The sequence below is a fragment of the Pelophylax lessonae genome (assembly GCF_965119305.1).
Source record: "Pelophylax lessonae genome assembly, chromosome: 2".
NCBI classification, from domain to species: domain Eukaryota; kingdom Metazoa; phylum Chordata; class Amphibia; order Anura; family Ranidae; genus Pelophylax; species Pelophylax lessonae.
Genome location: NC_138769.1, coordinates 238,233,559 through 238,257,068, shown reverse-complemented (window position 1 = coordinate 238,257,068; position 23,510 = coordinate 238,233,559).

Sequence of the window (23,510 nt, the reverse complement as noted above, 5' to 3'; positions counted from 1 at the left end):
GTGTGCCCATTGACAATTTCAGTGGCACCTAAAAAATTCTAATGCATTATCCTGTTTGGTGAAATGATCGACCAATGCAAATTCTGTGTCAAGAATGTCTGGTTGTTAAGGAATGGGCCAGTAAGCCGGCCATCCTGTTCTAAACAACAAATGACTTATTAACTGTCAGCAGGCTTCCCTGCTGACAGCTGAAATGTAAACAAAAGAATGCCGGCAATGAAAAATGCAGAAAATAACAGCGTGACATCCCCCTCCATCCCCACATGTTGTTTTTTTTTTTTTAATTCTGGTGTGGGATTCCCTTTAAAATCCATACCAGACCCCAAGGACCTGGTATGGAATTTAAGGTGAACCCCACGTAAAAATGTTTTAAAAAACCACGTGGTGTCCCGCCCAAAATTCATACCAGACCCTTATCTGAGCAAAATAATGCTGGCAATGAAAAATGCAGACAAAACAGTGGGGGTCCCCTCCAATCCATACTGGGCTCTTAGGGTTTAGTATGGATTTTAATGAGGAGTTTGTTCAAGTTGATCAGGCAAGGACTTTATGGGCACGATTTGTTAAAAAACACAATTTATTAAGAAATTATTAAAATCGACAATATGGGTGCATATTGAGTATGGATTATAAAGAGTATGGATTTTAAGCGGAATTCCATGCCATAATTAAAATAAAAACATGTGGGGGTCCCCCCAAAATCCATACCGACCCTTATCCAGCTTTGCCTCCCACCTCAAAGCACCTTGTCCCCATGTTGATGGACAAGGACCTCTTCCCCACAACCCTGGTCTGTGTTTGTGGGGGGTCTACGGGCAGGAGACTTATCAGAATTGGGAAGCCCCCTTTAACAAAGGGGCCCCCAGATCCTGCCCCCCCATGTGAATAAGTATGGGGTACATAGTAGTAGAACAAAAAAAAGGAGCGCCAGTAATGAGTACACATATAAAATTACATGCAAATAAATAATGATCCTTAAGTCATAAAACAGAAAAAGTCCCAGAGTCCTTAAGGAGGAGGAAAGGGAAGACCAATCCAAACCATCCAAACACCGGTGCACAAAGTGGGGAACAGATGGAATCACCAAATAGTGACAGCCAAACCGCTTACCGGAAAATCTGACCCTCCTGCTACAGAGCAGTCAGACAAAGCCAGAAAAATCACAATAGGCGGTGTGTTAGGAGGATCCCTCTCTTGTCTGGCTCCCAGACTCTTTAACAAGGGGACGATGCAGAAGAAACCAAGCCTGAACCTCTCTTGTTCCCCAGTAGCAGTACGCCACCTCAGAATAATAAAGCAGGCCAATGGTGTAGTATGTACAGATAAGCAGATTTATTAGTAAAGTAATGACTTAAGGATCATTATTTATTTGCATGTAATTTTATATGTTTACTCATTACTGGCGCTGCTTCTATTTGTTCTATTGCTGTTTATAGGATTGTAATTTGCCTATTTAGCTGGCAGCAAAAATTTTTTTTGCTGGTTTCTTTTAGATTCTGAGTGCAGCTATTTCTCTCCCTGTTTTATGGGGTACATAGCACCCCTACTCATTCACCATAAAATTGTAAAAAATAAAAAAAGCACAGCACAAGTTTTTGATAAGTCCTTTTTTAGAAAAATAAAAAATAAAAAAACATTGTCCCCCAGTGTAGATTTAATCACCGCTACTGCTGACCCCCCCCAAAAAAAACTCCAGTTCCGATGAAGACTCTGCCAACTCTGCTGTCTTACAGTTCGTAAATAGCAAAGGGGTGGGGCCAACTGATGTCACTGAATGACCCCGCCCCCTTGTAACACCATCAGCCAGGGCCTGCTGGGTCAATGACATCACAAGGGGGAGGGTAACTCAATTACCTCATTGGATGGCCCCCACTCCTTAGTTCTTTAGGAACTGTCAGACAGCAAAGCTGGCAACCTTCATGGGGTGCAGAAGAGTTTTTTTCTTTTTGCTACTGTATGTTTTTTTTCTTTGGGTCGGTGGTAGTGGCAGGCATCGCAATTGATGCTGGATCCTCTTCGGGGGGGGGGGGGTGGGCACTTTTGTATTTATTTTTGTTTTTATTTTGTATTTTAATAAAGGACTTGTCAAAAACTGTCTGTGTATTTTTTTACTTTTTACACTTTTTTGGTGAATGAGTAGGGGTACAATGTGCCCTATACTCATTCCTGTGGGGGGGGGGGGGGGTTCTGGGGGTTCCAGATTCTGATAAGCCCCTGCCGGAAAAACAAATATATCCAAAACAAAACAATTTTTTTCTGTTCTGCACGTCTTCCAATTTTATATTTTATACCATGGGAACACAATCAATCCCGATATGACTGGACCCAGGACCCTATTGCCAATCAGTGTGCTTGGGGCATTTAAAACATGCCTATTATTCAACATCAATATTTATTAAAATTACGGCAAGTAGTATTACAGTAACATGCTTTCAGATTTTACTTGAAATGCTTCTGAGTTAGTTACTTACTAAGCTGCCTCTTTTGCATTCTTCCTGACTTTTAGTAGACATGCAGTTCTGAAGCAAACAAATATCTCTTTACACAAGTCTTAAATGTGACCCTGCTTAAAACATCTTTCACTTATGCTCAACAAACACCAAAACACATAGGAGGTACAAGAGATATAGATTTTGCCATACCTAGTCACTACCTATATGGAATCAGGATTGGATAACTATTAGGATGACTGGGTATGATATAGATTTAGGAAACAAAGGTCTAAAGAGATTATAGGGGAGCCTCTCTGCAGCAGAAAGACTAGACATGGATGATCGTCTTTTTTGGCTGCTTTGGAATACAATTTACCTTTATTTTTTAAAGTTCATGGACAATTTTTGGTTTTTCGAATATGCTCACATATTATGGGCAACAGCAAAACAATCCAAATTTAATTGATATCTTTAGATTTAGTATTATGTTTTCCCAATGCTTTGACTGATTGCTCAGCTATGGAACCTATTATTCACACACAATCAAAGATCGGCCACAAAAATTAAGCCTAATTATGTTGGAGCCATAGGACAGCAATATCAGTAGCTCAGATAGTTTATTTAACACTGTGGGTTACTACTCTGCTTCAACACAAATGTTATACTTTGTGGCTCTATTATCACCTCAACCTATGAACATATTTAGACCACTAGGAAATATGCATGTAAGAGTTTCAAGGAGAAAGTAATAGTAAATGCTTTACTTAGGAAGAAGAACATATTTAACCACTTGCCGACTGCTCACAGTAATATTACTGCGGCAGTGCGACTCCCCTGGGTCCAGCCACGTAGATCTACGTCACTGGACTGCTAGTGATTCTGTTTAGACACAGCGGGAGTCCGGCCATGGGAGGAGCAGCTCTGATTGCCGCTGCCTTCCCCCAATCGTCATGGAAACGGAGAGAAGACCCGCCTGCTTATGTAAACAAAGTAGGCGGACCTTCTCAGTGAAAGACAGGAAGAGATCAGCAGATTCAGCATAGCTGAAACTGCGATCTCTGTGTCTGTCACAGAACCCCCCCCACGTCAGTAATCATGAGGCATACATTTAACCCCTTGATCACCCACAGTATTAACTCCTTTCGTGCAAGTGTCATTAGTACAGTAACAATGCATATTTTTAGCACTGATTACTGTAGTAATGTCACTGGTCCCCCCAAAAGTGTCAAAAATGTCAGTTAGGGGTCCGATCTGTCTGCCGCAATGTCGCAGTCCTGCAAAAAATCTCAGATCGCCGCCCTTACTAGTAAAAAAAAAAAAAACAATAAAAATGACATAAATCTTTCCCGTAGTTAGTAGACGCAATAACTTTTGCGCAAACTAATCTATAACCAGTATATTGCAATTTTCTTTTACCAAAAATATGTAGCAGAAAACAGATTGGCTTAAGATTTTGATTTTTAATTTTTATTTTTTTTGGGAATGTCATATAGCAGAATGTGAAAAATATTGTTTTTTTTTTATCAAAATTGTTGCTAAATTTTTTTTTCATAGAGCAAAAATTAAAAATTGCACAGGTGATCAAATACCACCAAAAGAAAGCTCTATTTGTGGGGAAAAAAAGGACATACATTTTGTTTGGGTACAGCGTTGCATGACTGCGCAATTGTCCGTTAAAATAATGCAGTACTGAATCGCAAAGTAGGGCCTAGTGAAAAAGGGGGCAAATCCTTCCGGGGCTGAAGTGGTTAAGGTATAACTAAAAGTAAAAGTAAAAAAGTTAAACTGGGCAAGATGGCCTCCGTGCTTCTGGAACCATTGTAGAACGCACGCACCAGAAGTGACATCAGAGAGGGTGGTGAAGCATTTTGGAGCATGTGCGGTGCTCCTTTATAAAACCACACCAGATTTGATAAAGGAGAGCCACACATGGTCTAAAACGCACCACTACCCCTCTGACATCACTTCCGGTGTGTGCATTGAATCCTTGTCCTGGAAGCTTAGCAGTTATCTTGCCCAGTCTCTCTATCCTCTCCTAAGCTGCTGGTCGGTATACATGAATTGGATGGGTACTGAGACAACTGACCCATCCTTGTCATCTATTGGGATTCATGAGCTTGATGAGCCTGACATATTGTATACTACTATCTTTTAAGTGTTTTAAAACCATTGTTTTGTATAATAAATCTATTGGTATTGCACTTATAGGTGTGTTCTTTTGTTTTTATTCTTCAGAGTTTGCTTCTGCCTCCATGAAGTGCTGCCTATGCTTCTGTCCAGCTGCCCTTCCTCACTCATCTTTTTGGACTGGTTGTCTATTCCACAAGACCAGAGGTCCTCCTCATACAGAGTGCTCTATATTCTTTTTTTTTTCTTTTGCTGTTTGGCAGGCATCAGGCATTTGAACTTAATGTCAGCTACACTCTTAAACAACATAGATTATTTGCTAGCTCTATGCTGCTAGTAAAGTATATCGTATTTACGTGTTTTATTTATTTATTTTTTTACAATTCCTCAACTACTTCCTGGTTTTCAGGCCTAGGCAAATTATGTCATACATTCCAGGAGTCTTCGAATCCATTGCACAGAGCAGGTAAATATAATATGTTTGTTATTTTAAAAGAAAAAAAAGGAGCCTTTAATGTTACTTTAACCACTTAAGGACCGCCCGCCGCAGATTTACTGCGGCAGGCTGGCCCTCCTGCGCAAACCGACGTAGCTCTACGTCAGTCATGCACCTGCAGGTCACTCAGCAGCGCGGTCTCCGATGCACAGGGCCGGCGGCACTGATTGCCACCGGGCACCCGCGATTGTTCCCCGCTGAGAGAGAAGGACGGTTAGCTGTTGTAAACACAGCTGACTGTTCTTCTCTCTAGAATGATCACAGAGTGCCTGTGATCCTTCTATATAGGATCACAGGTCTCTGTGATAATTTCAAAATCCATCCCCCATACAGTTAGAAACACTCCCCTAGGCATATTTAACCCCTTAATCACCCACTGTGTTAACCTCTTCCCTGCCAGTGTCATTATTACAGTAATACTGCATATTTTTAGCACTGATTACTGTAGTAATGTCACTGGTCCCCCCAAAAGTGTCACAAAATGTCAGTTAGGGGTCCAATCTGTCCGCTGCAATGTCGCAGTCCCGCTAAAAACCGCAGATCGCTGCCATTACCAGTAAAAAAAAAAGCAATAAAAATGACAGATCTTTGCCGTAGTTAGTAGACGCTATGACTTTTGCGCAAACCAATCAAAATAAACTTATTGCTATTTTTTACCAAAAAATATGTAGCAGAAAACAAATTGGCCTAAAATGTTAAAAAATGTGGATTTTAATTTTTTTTTTTTGGCAATGTTATATAGCAGAATGTGAAAATATATATATATATATATATATATATATATATATATATTTTCAGAATTGTCGCTCTTTTTTTGTTTATAGCGCAAAAAATAAAAATCGCACAAGTGATCAAATACCACCAAAAGAAAGCTCGGTTTGTGGGGAAAAAAGGACATCAATTTTTTTTCAGTACAGCGTCGCTCTGCCACGCAATTGTCCATTAACCACTTACCGCCCGCCCGCCGTCATATGACGGCGGGACGGTGCGGCTATTATCCTGGGCGGACGTCATATGACGTCCGCCCATTCAAGCACGGCAGGCGCACGATCGCGGGCGCGCCGCCGTGCACTGCCGGTGTCGGCGTGTCTCCGGGACACAGCCGGTCACCGGCAGGGGGGAAACAGCCAATAGGCATGGCTGTTTCCCACGGCGGTAGTAAACAGTCACTGACAGTGACTGTTTACTATGTGATCGGCTGTGAATCCATTCACAGCCGATCAGAAAATGTAAACAAAGAGCAGTAACTGACTGTTACTAGCTCTTCTCCCCTCATACAGTTTCCAGTATGAGGGGAGAAGAGCTAGAAATAGTGAGTTACTGCTCTGTGTACCTGTAAAATGTAAAATCACACAAATAAAGGTCCCCCCACACAGTCCTCAGCCCCCCCAATGTCACCTGTCACCCAACAGTCACCTCATCAGTGCCCAGAAATTGACACCCATAACGTTCACATGTGAGCGCAGCGATCGCGGGCAGAATCACCGCGATTCTGCCCGCGATCCGGAAATCATTGAAAATTGCGGGACGCCTGTGCGTTGTCCGTTTTTTGCAATAGCACCCCAAACGCTGTGCGATGTTGCCGCCATTTCAGCCTGCCGAATCGCAGTAACATCGCGCAAACATCGCATGACGCCCAAAAAAGGTACAAGAGCTTCTTTGGGGCGTCATGCATTGTTTGCTTGATGTTACCTCGATTTGGCAGGTGGAAATCGCAGCAACATCGCACAGCGTTTGGGGTGCTATTGCAAATCACGGGCAACGCACAGGCGTCCCGCCATTTGCAATGATTTCTGGATCACGGGCAGAATCGCAGTGATTCTGCTCATGATCGCTACGCTCACATGTGAACGTAGCCTAAAGTTCACCGGTCACCAGAGACTGCCATCAGTACCGCCGTGCACCATCGCCCGTCACCTGTCACCCATCAGTGACCATCGCCCGTCACCTGTCACCCCATCAATCACCGTCACCTGTCACCCCATCAGTCATCGCCACCTGTCACCCCATCAGTCACCGTCATCTGTCACCCTATCAAACATCGTCACTTGACACCCCATCAGTGATCGTCACTTGTCACCCCATCAATCATCGTCACATGTCACCCGGTCAGTGATTGTCATCTGTCACCCCATCAATCATCGTCACTTGTCACCTCATCAATCATCGTCACCTGTCACCTCATCAGTCATCGTCACCTGTCACCCCATCAGTCATCATCGCCTGTCACCCCATCAGTCATCGTCACCTTTCACCCCATCAGTCATCGTCACCTGTCACCCCATCAGTCATCGTCACCTGTCACCCCATCAGTCATCGTCACCTGTTTGCCATATACATGCAATCACTTACTGACCGCCTAACGACTATATGCGTCGGCCATTAAAAGCTAAATACTGGGGTTATGGCAGCAGATAGCCCCCATAACCCCAGTATTTTTTGAAACGGCGGGCGGTCGGCTTTCAGATAAGGGTGGTCCCAGTGGCGGATTCGCCGCGGAATTACCCTTATGGTGCAGGGGAAGAGGTGCCCCCCCCTCCTGCCGCATCCCAGACGTTTTCCCAGCTTACCGGACCCGCCGGCAGCGGGGAAAACTATCCGGTCCCGGATCCTCAGAGACAGGAAGTCGAGTGAGGGCAAGATGGCCCTCACTCAACTCTATGGTCTTGGAGGACCGGAGCTACGTCAAAAGACGTTGCCTAGCAACCGGTTTAAAGGGCCGCTTTTTTTTTTTGCTTTTTTTTTTCTCCTCTTTCAACAATTTTTTTTTTTTTTTCTTTTTTAGTGTAGTTGTGAGGTGTGAGGTCTTTTTGACCCCAGATCTCACAATAAAGAGGACCTGTCATGCCTATTTCTATTACAAGGGATGTTTACATTCCTTGTAATAGGAATAAAAATGATCAAAACATTTTTTTTTTTTAAACTGTGTAAAAATAAGAAAATAATAAATAAAATAAATAGGAAAAAAAAAAAAAAAAATTAAAGTGCCCTGTCCCCGTTAGCTCACGCGCAGAAGCAAACGCATACGCAAGTCCCGCCCACATATGTAAACGGTGTTCAAACCATACATGTGAGGTATCGCCGCGATCGTTAGAGCGAGAGCAATAATTTGAGCCCTAGACCTCCTCTGTAACTCTAAGCTAGTAACCTGCAGAAATTTTTAAAATGTTGCCTATGGGGATTTTTAAGTACCAATGTTTGGCGCCATTCTGTGAGCATGCGCAATTTTGAAGCATGACATGTTGGGTATCTAATTACTCGGCGTAACATTATCTTTCACATTATGGAAAAAAAAAATTCTAAATTTACTGTTTTCTTATTTTTTAGATCAAAAAAGTGATTTTTCTTCAAAAAAATCGCATTTGGAAGACTGCTGTGCAAATATGGTGTGATAAAAAATATTGCAACGATCTCCATTTTATTCTCTAGGGTCTCTGCTAAAAAAAAATATATAATGTTTGGGGGTTCCAAGTAGTTTTCTAGCAAAAAAAATGATTTTAGCTTGTAAACACCAAGTGTCAAAAATAGGCCCAGTCTTAAAGTGGATAAATGGACAACTTTGTGTAAAGCGCTACTTGGATGTTAGGCCTATGTATGTGGCCAGGCTGTGAAAAAGTGTTACACATGTGGTATCGCCATACTCAGGAGGAATAGCAGAATGTATTTTGGGGTGCAATTTTTGCTATGTACATGCTATGTGTTAGAAATATTGCATAAATGGACAGCTTTGTGTAAAAAAAATGTGTTTTCATTTTCTTTCCACATTTTCCAAAAACTTGTGGAAAAAAATGACATATTCAAAAGACTCATTATGCCTCAAAAATTATATGTTGGGCTGTTTGCTTTCCAAAATGGGGTCATTTTATGGGGGTTTCCATTGTCCTGGTGCTCCAGGGCCTTCAAAAGTACGATAGGTTGTCAGGAAATTATATGTGTAATTTGTGCTCCTAGAATGCCGGACGGTGCTCGTTGGATGTTAGGCCTCTGTATGTGGCCAGGCTGTGAAAAAGTCTCACACATGTGGTATCGCCATACTCAGGAGGAGTAGTAGAATGTGTTTTGGGGTGTAGTTGCAAGTATACATGTGCTGTGTGAGAGAAATAACCTGTTAATACGGCAATTTGTAAAAAAAAAAAAAAAAAATCTTCATTTTGCAAAGCATTGTGGGAAAAAATTACAACTTCAAAAAACTCACCATGCCCCTTATTAAATACCTTGGAATGTCTACTTTCCAAAAAGGGGTCATTTGGGGGGTATTTGTACTTTCCTGACTTTTTAGTGTCTCAAGAAATGAGATAGGCCTTCAGTACATCAGGTGTGATCAAGTGTGATCAATTTTCAATGATTCCCACCATAGCTTGTGGACTCTATAACTTTCACAAAGACCAAATAATATACACTTACTTGGGTTATTTTTACCAAAGATAAGTAGCAGTATAAATTTTGGCCAAAATTTGTGAAGAAAAATTACTAATTTGCAAAATTTTATGACAGAAACAAAGAAAAATGCGTTTTTTCACAATATTTTCAGTCTTTTTTTATTTATAGCACAAAAAATAAAAAACCCAGTAGTGATTAAATACCATCAAAAGAAAGCTCTATTTGTGTGAAAAAAAGGACACAATTTTTGAATGGGTACAGTGTTGCATGACTGAGTAATTCTCAGTCAAAGTGTGAGAGCGCTGAAAGCTGAAAATCGGTCTGGGCAGGAAGGGGGTGAAAGTGCACTGTAGGTAAGTGGTTAAAGTAACGCAGTGCCGAATCACAGAAAATGGCATGGTCATTAAGGGGGCAAATCCTTCCGGTCCAGAGGTGGTTAAAGCTCTTTTCTGAACCAGATACAGTGCATAAATAAGCAAGGTACCCACTACTCAAAGACGCGCTCAACTAGATAAGTCACATTAAAAACAGGTTAAAAACAGGAGCACATGAAGTTTTTGGACCCTTGCAAGAAAAGAATGGATGCATTTTGAAAGGGAAGATAGACTGCAACATTATCAAATTACATTATGTTTTCCGCCAAACATGTGACATATTTTACAGAGAAAATGGCTATCATTACCATTTGTGAGGACCTGGCTCCATTTTACTTCCGACTTTCTCTGCAGCTTTCGCTGGCATTATGAATATTGTACTAACCTTGATATAATGGTCTACTGGGTCTGAAGCCTGGATCAATGGCCTAAAGTAGCATAGTTTGCAATAGAGGTTGTCCCATACCAAGTACCGAGACAAGGTAATCCAGCGCCCAGGGTAAAGACCACTGCACCCTGCTGAAATCAATATCTTTGATACCCACAGCCACATGGTACTGCCATATTATGATCCTGATCCATTTCATAGCTAGCTACTGTTAAGCCCCGTACACACGTACCGATGGTCGGCTTACAAATGTTCCTCTTTTCTCCCCGGGATGTCGGTGTCTGCTGAAAAGTGCAAAGACAGCACAAGGACAGCACAAGAATTTTGTCCGCCGACTGCAGAAGTGATGTCATGTAATGGTTAACTTTCCCTGTGTTTTCTATTTTCTGAGCATGCCCAGTCTTGCAAATCTGCGGTCTGTCGGCCGAATTGTGTACTGACAGGCGAACAATCGTCCGTTCTGGTGTCGGCATACAAATATTTTCATGTTTGCACGAAAGACTTTTGTCCGCGGATTGTGCGCAGACATCTGTCGGAGGCACCATACTAACACGCGTACAATCGGCAGATCCTTCGTCCACCGACGTTTGTATGCCGACGATCGGTACGTGTGTACGGGCCTTTAGTGCTACCTCTATTTCAAAGACAAAGAAATGTGTTTTCCTGATGATCATGCCTAAATGCTGGCACTTCTGACTTTCTCTGCAGCTTTCGCTGGCATTATGAATATTGTACTAACCTTGATATAATGGTCTACTGGGTCTGAAGCCTGGATCAATGGCCTAAAGTAGCATAGTTTGCAATAGAGGTTGTCCCATACCAAGTACCGAGGCAAGGTAATCCAGCACCCAGGGTAAAGACCACTGCACCCTGCTGAAATCAATATCTTTGATACCCACAGCCACATGGTACTGCCATATTATGATCCTGATCCATTTCATAGCTAGCTACTGTTAGTGCTACCTCTACTTTAAAGACGAAGAAATGTGTTTTCCTGCTGATCATGCCTAAATGCTGGCACTCAAGTTTAGAAAAATGTTTTTTTTTTTTTTTCCCTTCATTTCTAAATTGCCTATGAATAAAACTGACATAAAAAAATGATGAAAGACTTTACCTGAAGATGCCTCACTACCAAAATACTCACTGTTTTGTTATCTAAGGCTTTTTTTGCACGGATTTCTAAAGGTATAAAAGTGGTGCATGGGGGAGTGGGCATGCTTTTTTCTCTAAAAATAATTGCTTAATGATCTGGAGAAGTTGATGACCATGTAAAAATAACACATTTTCATTCTATATTTATTCTATTCATGTATTAATTACATAAAACAAAAGCAGAAAAGAAACCACAATGGAGGAGAGTAATGGCAAGAAAGATGCCTTTTAATTGTACCCAAACTTGAAAGAGAGAAATTGCCTACAATATTAGATAATGAAAAGCAGCTCAAGCAAAGAAATCATTGAAAGGGATTGCTGAAAAGGCACAATGTTTCGCCTGTGGGTGTTAGGTTTCATGATTTCCTTCACTATGAATAATACACATTTATCAATGCTTAGACTTAAATAGCAGCAGCGGAAAACACCATCAGCCAAAGCTGCCTCTTGCATTCTCTGTGTTTCATTGGTGTTTTTTATTCTGCCTGACATAAGTTATTGCATTAAAACAACAGATCATGGCATTTTGTGTAAGAAAAAGTGATAAGCTGCCTCTTCTGTACATAGTATTGTCCTTAGACTCAGCACTTTGCTCGCAAAAGCATTATTTTTTATTGGAGCAAAGCAAAAAATGGTACTTGTTTGTCACAGCACTGTCTGGAAAGATATTTACATCCTTAGTATTAAGTAGGTTTGCTTAAATCAGTATAAGAGGAAGATTATGTAAATAGGCTTAAGATAATAACACCAAAGAATTAGGTATGCAGCCATGTTATATACATTGTTGTTTTTCTAGATATATTTAGCATATGCATTCAGAAACGCTGAAATGTCAGAGTTCATACATACACTGCTTCTTCGACATAACTGGGTCATTCTCTGGAAAATATTATTCTGCTTTCTCCTGCCATTCCGGATTCTTATATGTCATTCTAAAACTGTATACCAAAACAGCATTTTGGATTTTGCATTTTTATCACATTATGAAACATATGTAGATATTATAAAATTTCTGTGTAATTTTATACTACAGCTACTGGGGTCACTGACCAGTCTAGATGTGGCATGCATTCCTAACTGACTTCCCAGTTTGGTGAGAGTGAATGAATGGGCCAGGCTATTTACACTGCAACATATTACATGTAGTATTTTTCGATGTTTTGCATTATAAAGCAAAGTCTGCTTTAACCCATTCCCTGCGTATCTGCAGGAGTATCCTTAAAACATCTTTAAAACTAGCCAAAAAAGTTTACTCCTTACTGCATTGTCCCTCTCAGGCCTGCACACAGGCCACAGCTCTACTTCAGAATTGAACTATGCTCAGCAACATATTTCCTATGAGCCTAAGCCACTATAGAAACATGTGTATTTCACCTCAGACAATGTCAATTATGACAAAACGCATTGGATGGAGCTTGTGTCTGTGAAATCATTGCATGCTTTTAGGCAGGATTTTCCTTTTACTACTTCCATGTAGGATGTTTGTAAACACCGCTGTATTTCACCAGATTCTTGTAAGTGTTTAGTGTATATTTTAGTGATGGCCTCTACACTATGTGTGGATGCTTGGTATCCCTTTGCATATGTCAATGAGATGGAAGGTTGACCTGTGAACTCGGTGATAGCCCACACTGGTACCACCTTGAAATGTTTGGAGATTTCCATATGGGATATACGGTTGAACCGTGCCTTCCTATGAGTGACTGGAAATCACAACAGCCTATTTGACCTATGGTATATGGGTCCATTTGCTCTGGTAAGTGCGCTTGCTACATTTATGGTAAAGGAATACTGAGTAATTTAGGAGCCATTGATTTATCATTTACACACTACAGTTGGGGCTTACAGTACTCCTGTACAGCACAGTGCTTAGATGTCATTTGTGAGCACCACATTCTCCAAGAGAAAGCTTGCCCACAGTCCCCACTGGAGAGGAGGAAGGACCCATAACATTACCTTGCTGGCCTAAAGACTTCAGAATAAAAGGTATGTACAGTATTAAAGCATTAAAGAAAAAAATGCATCAGGGGCTTAAGGAAGGGGTAGGAGTGCAGAGACTCACAAAATATAATAAGGTATTACAGGCATGGCATACAAATTTTAAGACTTCTTTGTAAGAATGTTGATAAGTGTATGTATAAACTGGTATTATTTAAGAAAATGGACCAGGCCATCACATTGCCATTTAAGGTAAGGTAAAAAATCTTCCATAAATGAAGACCCTCTAAAAAGTAAAATGAGGAAAAATTTTCATCCTGCTACATGATCTCGCAGAGCCATCTGCCATTGGGGAATCATGAAGAATCTGTAAAACCAGGGGTAGTTTGTTCCATAAAGTGAAGTGATAGCACTTTTTAATGTTCCACCGCCTTAAAGGCAACACATACATAGTTCTCAGCTGGAATCCCAAGACTTATTACTGGTATTTATATCTTTTATAACGCAGATAACTGGTTTTCCATGAATACCAATTCCAGGAGAATATGAAGAGTGGCAATAACCTGCATTATTCTTCTCAAGTAGCAGTAGTGATTATGTTTATTTGAATTTTAACTGAGATACAAGTGGAGACAAGTAAATACTGTATAATACATTGCATGTACTGAATTACTTAGTAATGCTGAACATTTGAAATCAGAAAACAAAACTGAAGGGAATAATCCATCATTTGTTTCCCTTGCCATATGTAACAAAATATTTTATACAAATGTTAGGGCTTAAAACTGTTTTATAAAGTGACTTTGTTTATTAAAATTGAATCTGAATATCATGTTTAGTCACTCTAAATATCAAATCATGTTTCTTCTAAAGGTTTTAAGTCATCATGGGGAGATATCTTAAGATATCTTGGGGAGTTGTTATTGTTTAGTCTGACAAATTCTATGCAAATAGGAACCTCTGTTATTATTCATGTCTATATCTGAACAGCTTGGTTTCTGAAAAGACAATTCTATAAATAAAATAATCTAAAATAATTCCTTTAAGGGCTCTTTTACACCTGCTTTGCTCCCTGAAGAACAATCCACATTCAGATTGCTCTTCAGAGAGTATTTGACAGGTGCTAAGGAGGCATTGTATCGGCTCCTCACGCCTGTTTTAACCCCCTAAATACCAGACAACCGTGCCGCAACCACCTGTGGTACCATCTGCCGATGGTATCCGGTGGCTGTGAGGAGGTACAAAGGGGAACATTTGTAGCAGAAGCAGATACCTGTGGATAATAGGAAACACACCATTACATATAAGTAATATGTACTGTGCTGTTTACCCCCCAAAAAACATACTGAACTTTAGCTTTAACATTATTTTGACTGTTATATGGCATCACTTTCTCTATAGATTCTAGTGACCATCGTCTCAAAGTCAGAAAGTGAAGGAAAATCCAAAATTTTGTAGCAGTCACCAAAACAAGAGATTAATAGAAATCTCTCAGGTTCTAGATATTTCCTCTGTTTCCATTGTTTCTCCAGAAAGAGACAGAAAGTGAAGAAAAATCTCTCCATTGAGACATGGGCAGCAAGAAATTAACATATAGGGGTTTTAACCTTTCACTACTCTATCCTAAGTTAGGAAAAAAGGGTCTGGCTTTTCAGCACTTTAAAGTGGTTGTAAAGTCAGAAGTTTTTTTCTCCTAATGCATTCTATGTTACAGCAGTCACATGGTACCAGCAGTGGGTTGCTACACTGGCAGATCATGCCCCACAATCCTGAAGGACATCATATGATGTCCACAAAGATTGATGAATGTCCTGCCCAGTCATTTGACTATAGGCTGGGCAGTAAGTGGTTAAAAAATAACTTTATGTACAGTGTGTAAGTTTGTTTTTTTACCATGTACATTCTATTTTATTTCTTTATTTATTTTAGTAAAAAGCACTGTGTATCATTTCTCATTAATATAAGGGGCTGCTGGATATCCTGGGCCCCCCTTATGTTAAAAAGGGCATCCCGATTCTGATAAAAAAAACCCACTGCTGACCCTCACATTCACTAGACAAAGGATGTGAGGAAGAGGCCCTTGTTCGCATCAATATAAGGACAGGATGCTTTGCCAGGGAGAGCTCCCCTGGCAAGGTATCTTTCACATAAGAACATTATTATTATTATTCAGGATTTCTATAGCGCCAGCAGTTTATGTAGCGCTTTGCAATGTTAGAGGGAGACAATACAGTTACAATACAATAAAATACACGAGGATTAAGAGGGCCCTGCTCAGAAGAGCTTACAATCTAATAGGGTGGGGCAGGTGATACAAGAGGTTGTAACAGTAGGGAATGAGCTGATGGAAGATTAGTTGGCGGTGTGATAGGCTTCCCTGAATAGATGAGTTTTCAGGGATCGCCTGAAAGCAGCTAGAGTAGGAGATAGCCGTACAGGTTGAGGTAGAGCATTCCAGAGGATGGGAGAGGCCCTGGAGGAATCCTGGAGACAAGCATGGGAGGAGGAGACAAGGAAGCTTGAGAGTAGGAGGTCTTGAGAGGAGCGGAAAGGACGGTTTGGGTGATATTTGGAGACAAGATTGGTGATGTAACTCGGGGCAGAGTTGTGAATGGCTTTGTATGTTATGGTTAGTATTTTGAATTTAATTCACTGGGCAATCGGGAGCCAGTGTAGGGATTGGCAGAGAGGGGAGGCAGACACTGAGCGGTTGGTAAGGTGGATAAGCCTGGCAGCAGCATTCATGATGGACTGAAGAGGGGATAGCCTATGAAGTGGTAGGCCTATGAGAAGGGAGTTGCAGTAGTCGAGGCGAGAAATACAAGGGAGTGAATGAGTAGCTTGGTGGTTTCAGTTGTTAAAAAGGGGCGAATTTTTGAAATCTTGCGGAAGTGAAGTCTACAAGTTTTTGACAATGATTGGATTTGGGGCTGAAAAGACAGGTCAGAGTCTAGGATTACACCTGGTACCCTGGCATGAGGGGAGGGATTGATGGTTGCATAACTAGTTTTGATGGAAAAGTCATGGAGGGGGGCATGGGCGGATGGGAAAATTACCAGCTCAGTTTTAGAGAGATTTAGTTTGAGGAAGTGGTGCGACATCCATGTTGATATGTCAGTAAGTAAGTTAGCAATGCGAGAGGAGACTGAAGGAGGGAGGTGAAGAGTAGACAGATAGATTTGAGTGTCATCGGCGTAGAGATGGTGTTGGAAACCGTGGGCGGTTATCAAGTGACCGAGGGAGACGGTGTAGATAGAGAAGAGGAGGGGTCCAAGAACAGAGCCTTGGGAAACCCCCACAGAAATGGGCAATGGGGAGGAGGAGGTAGAGTTGTGGGTAACACTGAAGGAGCGCTGCTATAGGTAGGAGGAGAACCAAGATAGAGCAGAATCTTGGAGGCCAAGGGAACAGAGTTTATTAAGAAGGAGCGGGTGGTTAACAGTGTCAAAGGCTGCAGAGAGGTCAAGTAGGAAGAGTATGGAGTAGTGGCCATTGGTTTTGGCAGTTAGTAGATCATTGGTGAGTTTTAGTAAGGCAGTTTCTGTGGAGTGCTGTGAGCGAAAGCCAGACTGTAAGGGATCAAGAAGGTAGGAGCTGAGACGGTTGTAGACTAAGCGTTCTAGAAGTTTTGACGTGAATGGGAGCAGTAAGATGGGTCTTAAGTTGTTCAGGTTGGTGGGGTCCAGTGAGGGCTTTTTAAGTATGGGAGTGATCTGCGCATGTTTAAGAGGGGAGGGGAAGGTGCCACTAGAGAGGGAGAGATTAAAGATGTGAGTAAGGGAGCATAGGATAGAATAAGAGGGTGTCTGTAGTAGTTGTGAGGGAACAGGATCCAGGGAACAGGTGGTTAGGCGGGCATATGAGAAAATGTTTTTAACCTCTTCAGTAGTAGCCAGTTCAAAGGAGGAGATTGTTGACTGTACTGTTAGGCAAGGTATGTTGAGTGGGGGAGATGTGCGCACAGTGGCGGCGTCCTCACGTATTGCATCAACCTTGTCTTTGAAGTGATTGGCAATCTCTTGGGCAGTGATTGAGTTAGTGAGTAGAGGGGGTGGGGGACAAAGCAGAGAGTTAAAAGTTAAGAAGAGCCGACGGGGAGTGGATGACAGGGTAGTAATAAGAGAGACAAAGTAGGCTTGTTTGGCAGCATGGAGACATGAATTGTATGTTTGGAGGGAAGATTTATATAGGGTGAAGTCCTGCAGGCATTTGGTTTTGCGCCACCGTCGTTCAAGAGCACGGCAGTGTCTCTTGAGATTTCTACTCTTGTCAGTTTGCCAGGGTTGCAATGGTCGGGGCTTGATCCTGCGTGTAGTTAGAGGAGCAAGTGCATCAAGTGATGAGAGTGAGCTGTTGTAAACAGAGGTGGCCAGTTCAGGACAGGACAGGGGAGAGATTATGTCATGTAGGTGGTCAGTAGCAGAATAGAGGATAGAGGGGTTAAAGTGACGAAGGTTCCTACAAGTAATTGTTTGCTGCTTTGGGGGATGGCTGATTTGAGGCAAGGATACAGTGAAACTAATGAGGTTGTGATCAGAGAGAGGAAAGGGGGTGTTGGTGAGGTTGTCGGCAGAGCAGAGAAGGGAGAGTATAAGGTCAAGGGTATTACCATTGGAGTGAGTGGAAGTGTGTGGCCATTGGGTTAGGTCAAAAGAGGAGGTTAAGTTGAGAAGTTGAGTTGTAGCTGGGCTGTTAACATTGGCAGGGAGGTTGAAGTCAGCAAGAATGATAGTGGGTATTTCAGATTATTATTATACAGGATTTATATAGCGGCAACAATTTGCGCAGCGCTTTAGAAAACGTGGTTTGGTATATGTCAGATAAAGATCTGGTATGGATAATGGGGAGACCCCACACTTTTAGAATGGGCAGAACCTTTAAAAAAACATACCAGATAGGGGGCATGGCTGCCTATGAAAGAGAGTGGAACCACACGAAGAAGCTCATCACAAGGGCGGTTACATATACCTAAGCTTCAAGGGCTGCAGAGAACACCCAGATTCCCTATACTGCAAAATCTGTGTTGTTACTTTGGGGCCTGAACCATTTTCAGGCCTTCAGTGGAGATCACCATAGTGGTGCTAGCAAAGGTGAGCACCAAGGCCTCACATCACAAGGATGCACAGGTGCCCCAGCCAAAAAGGGATGCAGTCAGTTCCTGACCAGTGCTACACATTGGCATTTCTGATCCCCACACCCATCTGGCTTATCAGTTCCAAATGCTCCGACATGTCAAGGCCCTCTTCAGCTGTAACAACTATTGTGGATCAACACATCTGAGCACTTCTTAAAGTGCTGCCCACCAGAGAAAATTTAAGTACCTAGGCTGCTGAGCTCTGAAGAAGGAGGAGGATGGCTTGAAGCAGCAAGCCACCCATATCGATTCCAAGGTGTTAGTGCTACAACAGATGTTAGAACAGCATGAGGTATGCCCCATTGTCCTGGAACAAACACATCTCCTTTCCAAAGTAAGTTAACTTTTCTCTAGCTGAAAATAGGATATAAAAACTGCTCCTGTTGGAACAATAGGGCATCCCAAAGCTACCCCTAGAGCCTCCCAACAAAACCCTGAAAATTAATAGAGTGCTCCAGGTTACAGGACCTAGGATAGGAGTGGCAGACCACCTGTGTGATGTGCTCTGTTGAGTTCACTTTTACTCCATAAAGAGAAAATAAAGCAAAAGGTTTGGCGCTTAGGACCTGTGGACTTAACGGAGCATTGGTCTTTTTGCTACTGACCATTCACAGCTTACTCTCTCTATGCACAGAGAAGCCAAACCTCTGCTGAAACTGATACCTCTAAGTGGCGCTACCTACAATTGGGACCACCTGTTCCATATACAAATGAGAAAGGATGGGAAACCATTTCTCATACAATCACCGGAACAGTTGCCTGACCTCTTCCAGTTCCTAAAAACTATCTAATACAATTGACTAGAATCATTAGCAGAGCCAGACAGACCCCTCTGTTTATCCTCCTTGCCTTAAAGTCCCAGAAATCATGGATGGAGCACCTGCTAAAACCAGAGAGCAATGAACCTTGAACTCATACCCAGCCCTCCTTGTGATCACCTACTCCTGCAACAAAAGATATAAATGAGCACAGACAGATGTCTGGTGCCTTAAGGTTTTTCATCTCTATGGTCCCCTTGATGCTCCCTTGGCACATGACCACGCAGACCCAGGGAAATCTCCTACATGAGTCTGTTGTGCATGTTTCTGAGATCCTCTTCTCTCCTGCCAGCTGTACTCTGCACACATGATTAGTCTCTGCATTTTCAGCTGGGCGTACTTGGGGGCTGCGACCTGGTTCCAGTTTATTGCAAGTCCATCCCCACCATCAGGTGTCCTGGTGAAGAAGCAGGCTAGGGTTTAGACTCTTCCCCTCAAGTTGGATTTCTACAAGGGTTCACTACAGTAGGACCCTGACAGCTTGGCAGACCAGTTGGCGGATTCAGGTACACCCCATCCCTCCATGTCCATATAATGGTAACGACCAAGAAAAAAAAAGACCCATTGCTCTGTGCAAGCTATTAGCTAATTTTGTTCATAAACATGATCTAAAACTCTTTACAAAAATCTTATCCAGCTAAATCATACCCCATTTATCTTGGATCATTAACCATGACCAGGTGTGATGTATGCCTTGGCAAGGGACAACATCTGTAGGGCCCTTAACCTCATAAACGTTGCAAGGTCAAGGTCCTTCCCTACATTGCTTTCATCAGCTGATGTGGAGAAGGCCATTGATATGGTAAGTCGGAGATTATTCCAATTTGAACACTCATACGTATAGTCCTAGGTAAAAACATTTTTAAATGGGTAGATGCACTGTATTCACAGTTTTCAGCGGTAAAGGCAAATTAAACTGTCCCCCTAGATTTTACATTAACCAATGTAACTCGCCAACCATGCCCACTTTTGTGACCTATATTCATATTGACCCTTGAGCCCCTCTTAAGGCTTATACAAGCTAATCTTGATGTCACAAGTTTTGTGATTGGAGAAATGCAAAGTAAGGTGGCCGCCTATTTGTTTTTCATTACCAAGCCAAAGCTTGCTATTTTGAACCTGTGGAAACTAGAGACTTGTTCCAAAGTTCCCAACTACAAAATCAATTTGATAAAGTTGAAAGCATCAAGTATCATGCTTTTCATTTCCACTCAGAAAAACTTTTTTTAGAGTTAACTTTCCTTTCAAGTGGGTGAATGACAAATTCAGGTACCTTGGAGTCTATATCACCTCAACAATTGAAGTTGTCTTTAAGGAAAATGTACCCCCTTTTCTTTCAATGATTCAACAAGAACTGTAAACACACCGTTGTAAAAGGGTAAAAGGAAGGCTTTTGAACAGGTCATGTAACTACTTCCTCTTCAAGCACTCCAATGGCTACCCCCATCTAGTCATACCTTAGTCAAACACCACCCCTTAACAGGCACTATGGTAAGGGCCTTGCTGAAAATGAAATGCATAGTTCTCATTTCATCAAATCTCTCTCTAATTATGCTGGTAATTGGTCATTTTTATTCCCCTAGGTCTAGAGGACCCTAATTTATGTCCCTCTATCTACAATCATGCATTTAAATTATGGGATTTCCTCTCTAAAGAAGATTAGAAATTGATGGTAGAAATACAAGCTCTCATTGAACTTCTACTTCTTTGGCAAGACATTCAAGCCTGACATTTTCTTACCTCTCTGTTCCCCCGACAACTAGATCTTCCTCAGCTCACTACATTGGAAACTCTATGTAAGGACTCTTCCTTACTCTAACACGCTCTCTCTATCTCCTACACTGCTCTCATTACATCACCTAAAGACTATATGTGTAAAGCGCTGCATAAATTGACAGACCTATATAGGTACCTGTAATAAATAAAGTAAGAAAAAATAAATTTTCCCATTTATATGTACATGGAAAGAGACCAGAATCAGCAATTTTTTTTTTTGTAAATTAGTTTATTGAAACAGAAAAGTCTTATGACAAGTCACAAGAAAAATACAGTAAGCAGTATCTGAGTCTACTTATTTACATCCTCCTATAAGTTAATAACAACATGGTACAGGATTTCTGAGAGGCTATATTGGATATTCTATGGGACTGACCCAAACTGTTGGAGATGTGAGCAATCATAGAGCTCTTTTTCATGTCTTCTGGTCCTGTTTGCAGCATTCAGCATGTAAAACAAATCACACATTTTTGTTTCAAATACAGTATCTCACAAAAGTGAGTACACCCCTCACATTTTTGTAAATATTTTATTATATCTTTTCATGTGACAACACTGAAGAAATTACACTTTGCTACAATGTAAAGTAGTGAGTGTACAGCTTATATATATTTGCTGTCCCCTTAAAAATAACTCAACACACAGCCATTATTGTCTAAACCACTGGCAACAAAAGTGAGTACACATTTTGTGAGTACAAAAGTGAAAATGTCCAAATTGGGCCCAAAGTGTCAATATTTTGTGAGGCCTCCATTATTTTCCAGCACTGCCTTAACCCTCTTGGGCATGGAGTTCACCAGAGCTTCACAGGTTGCCACTGGAGTCCTCTTCCACTCCCCATGATGACATCATGGAGCTGGTGGATGTTAGAGACATTGCGCTTCTCCACCTTCCATTTTAGGATGCCCCACAGATGCTCAATAGGGTTTAGGTCTGGAGACATGCTTGGCCAGTGCAGCACCTTTACCCTCAGCTTCTTTAGCAAGGCACTGGTAGTCTTGAAGTTGTGTTTGAGGTCATTACCATGTTGGAATTCTTCCCTGTGGCCCAGTCTCTGAAGGGAGGGGATCTTTGCTGTGCATCAGTATGTCACAGTACATGTTGGCATTCATGGTTCACTCATACAACTTTAGCTCCCCAGTGCCTGCAGCAGTCATGCAGCCCCAGACCATGACACTCCAACCACCATGCTTGACTGTAGGCAAGACACACTTGTCTTTGTACTCTTCACCTGGTTGCCGCCACACACGCTTGACACTATCTGAACCAAATAAGTTTATCTTGGTCTCATCAGACCACAGGACACGGTTCTAGTAATCCCTGTCCTTAGTCTGCTTGTCTTCAGCAAACACTTTGCAGACTTTCTTGTGCATCATCTTTAGAAGAGGCTTTCTTCTGGGACGACAATAGTAAAAAGGTTATGAAAGAAAAGTTATTCTTTCTATACAGAAATATGTCTGTGATAAAGGTATCATAAGTAACAACCAGTATGGATTTATGAAGGACCATTCTTGTCAGCCCAACCTGTTATTGTTCTGTGAGGAAGTAAGTGAGAAATTGGGTGACAGAAGTCCAGTGGATGCAGTTTATCTAGATTTTGCTAAAGCATTTGATACTGTACCTCATAAATGTTTAATCTATAAAATAAGGTCTGTTGAAGTTTACGAAACTGTATGTACATCAGTAGGAAACTGGTTATGTTAATGGATCCAGAGAGCAGTGATAAATTACTACGTCTCTGAAAGGTCTAAATTTGTGAGTGGTGTTTCCCAGGGTTCTGTCTTGGGAATAGTTATGTTTAATGTGTTTATTTCTGAAATGAGTTTTGAATCAAGACTCAATTACAGTGATTGTTGGTGATACCAAATTATGCAAGGAGGTAACTTTGGTACAGGTCATATCATAATTACAGAAAGACCTTGAAAAAATAGGGGGTTGGGCAGCTACAGGGTAGATAAGGTTCAATATTAAGAAATGTAAAATTATGCACTTGGGTGCCAGAAATGCACATGCAAATGACAAATTAGAAGGGACACCCCCTGGCAAAATCAATTATGGCAAAGGATCCGGCGGTGCTTGAAGATAACAGAATTAGCAGTAGCATGCAGGTAACAAAGCTATCAAAATACTATCATGCATTAAAAAGGCATACATTCAAGAAATAAATCAATAATTCTAAACCTTTACAACACAGTGGTTTGGCTCAATGTTAAAATGTTACTTAACATAGAACCATGAATTCCCTATATCTGGTCTCCCACAGTACACAGAACATGTAAATGCAATTATTTTAGTAAATATAAGCTGCCAAATACCTTCTCTCATCAGCAGTATATAGCAGTCTTGTGACTCTATCACTTCCTGGTAAAGCTTGTAGGAGGAATTTTCATACTGCACTGAGCTGTGCTGTCAGGATGCAGGACCCCTGACCCTCTGTCTGGACAGTGCTGTATGGCCCTGTGCTGATCACATGCATCCTCCCCAAAAAAAAAACT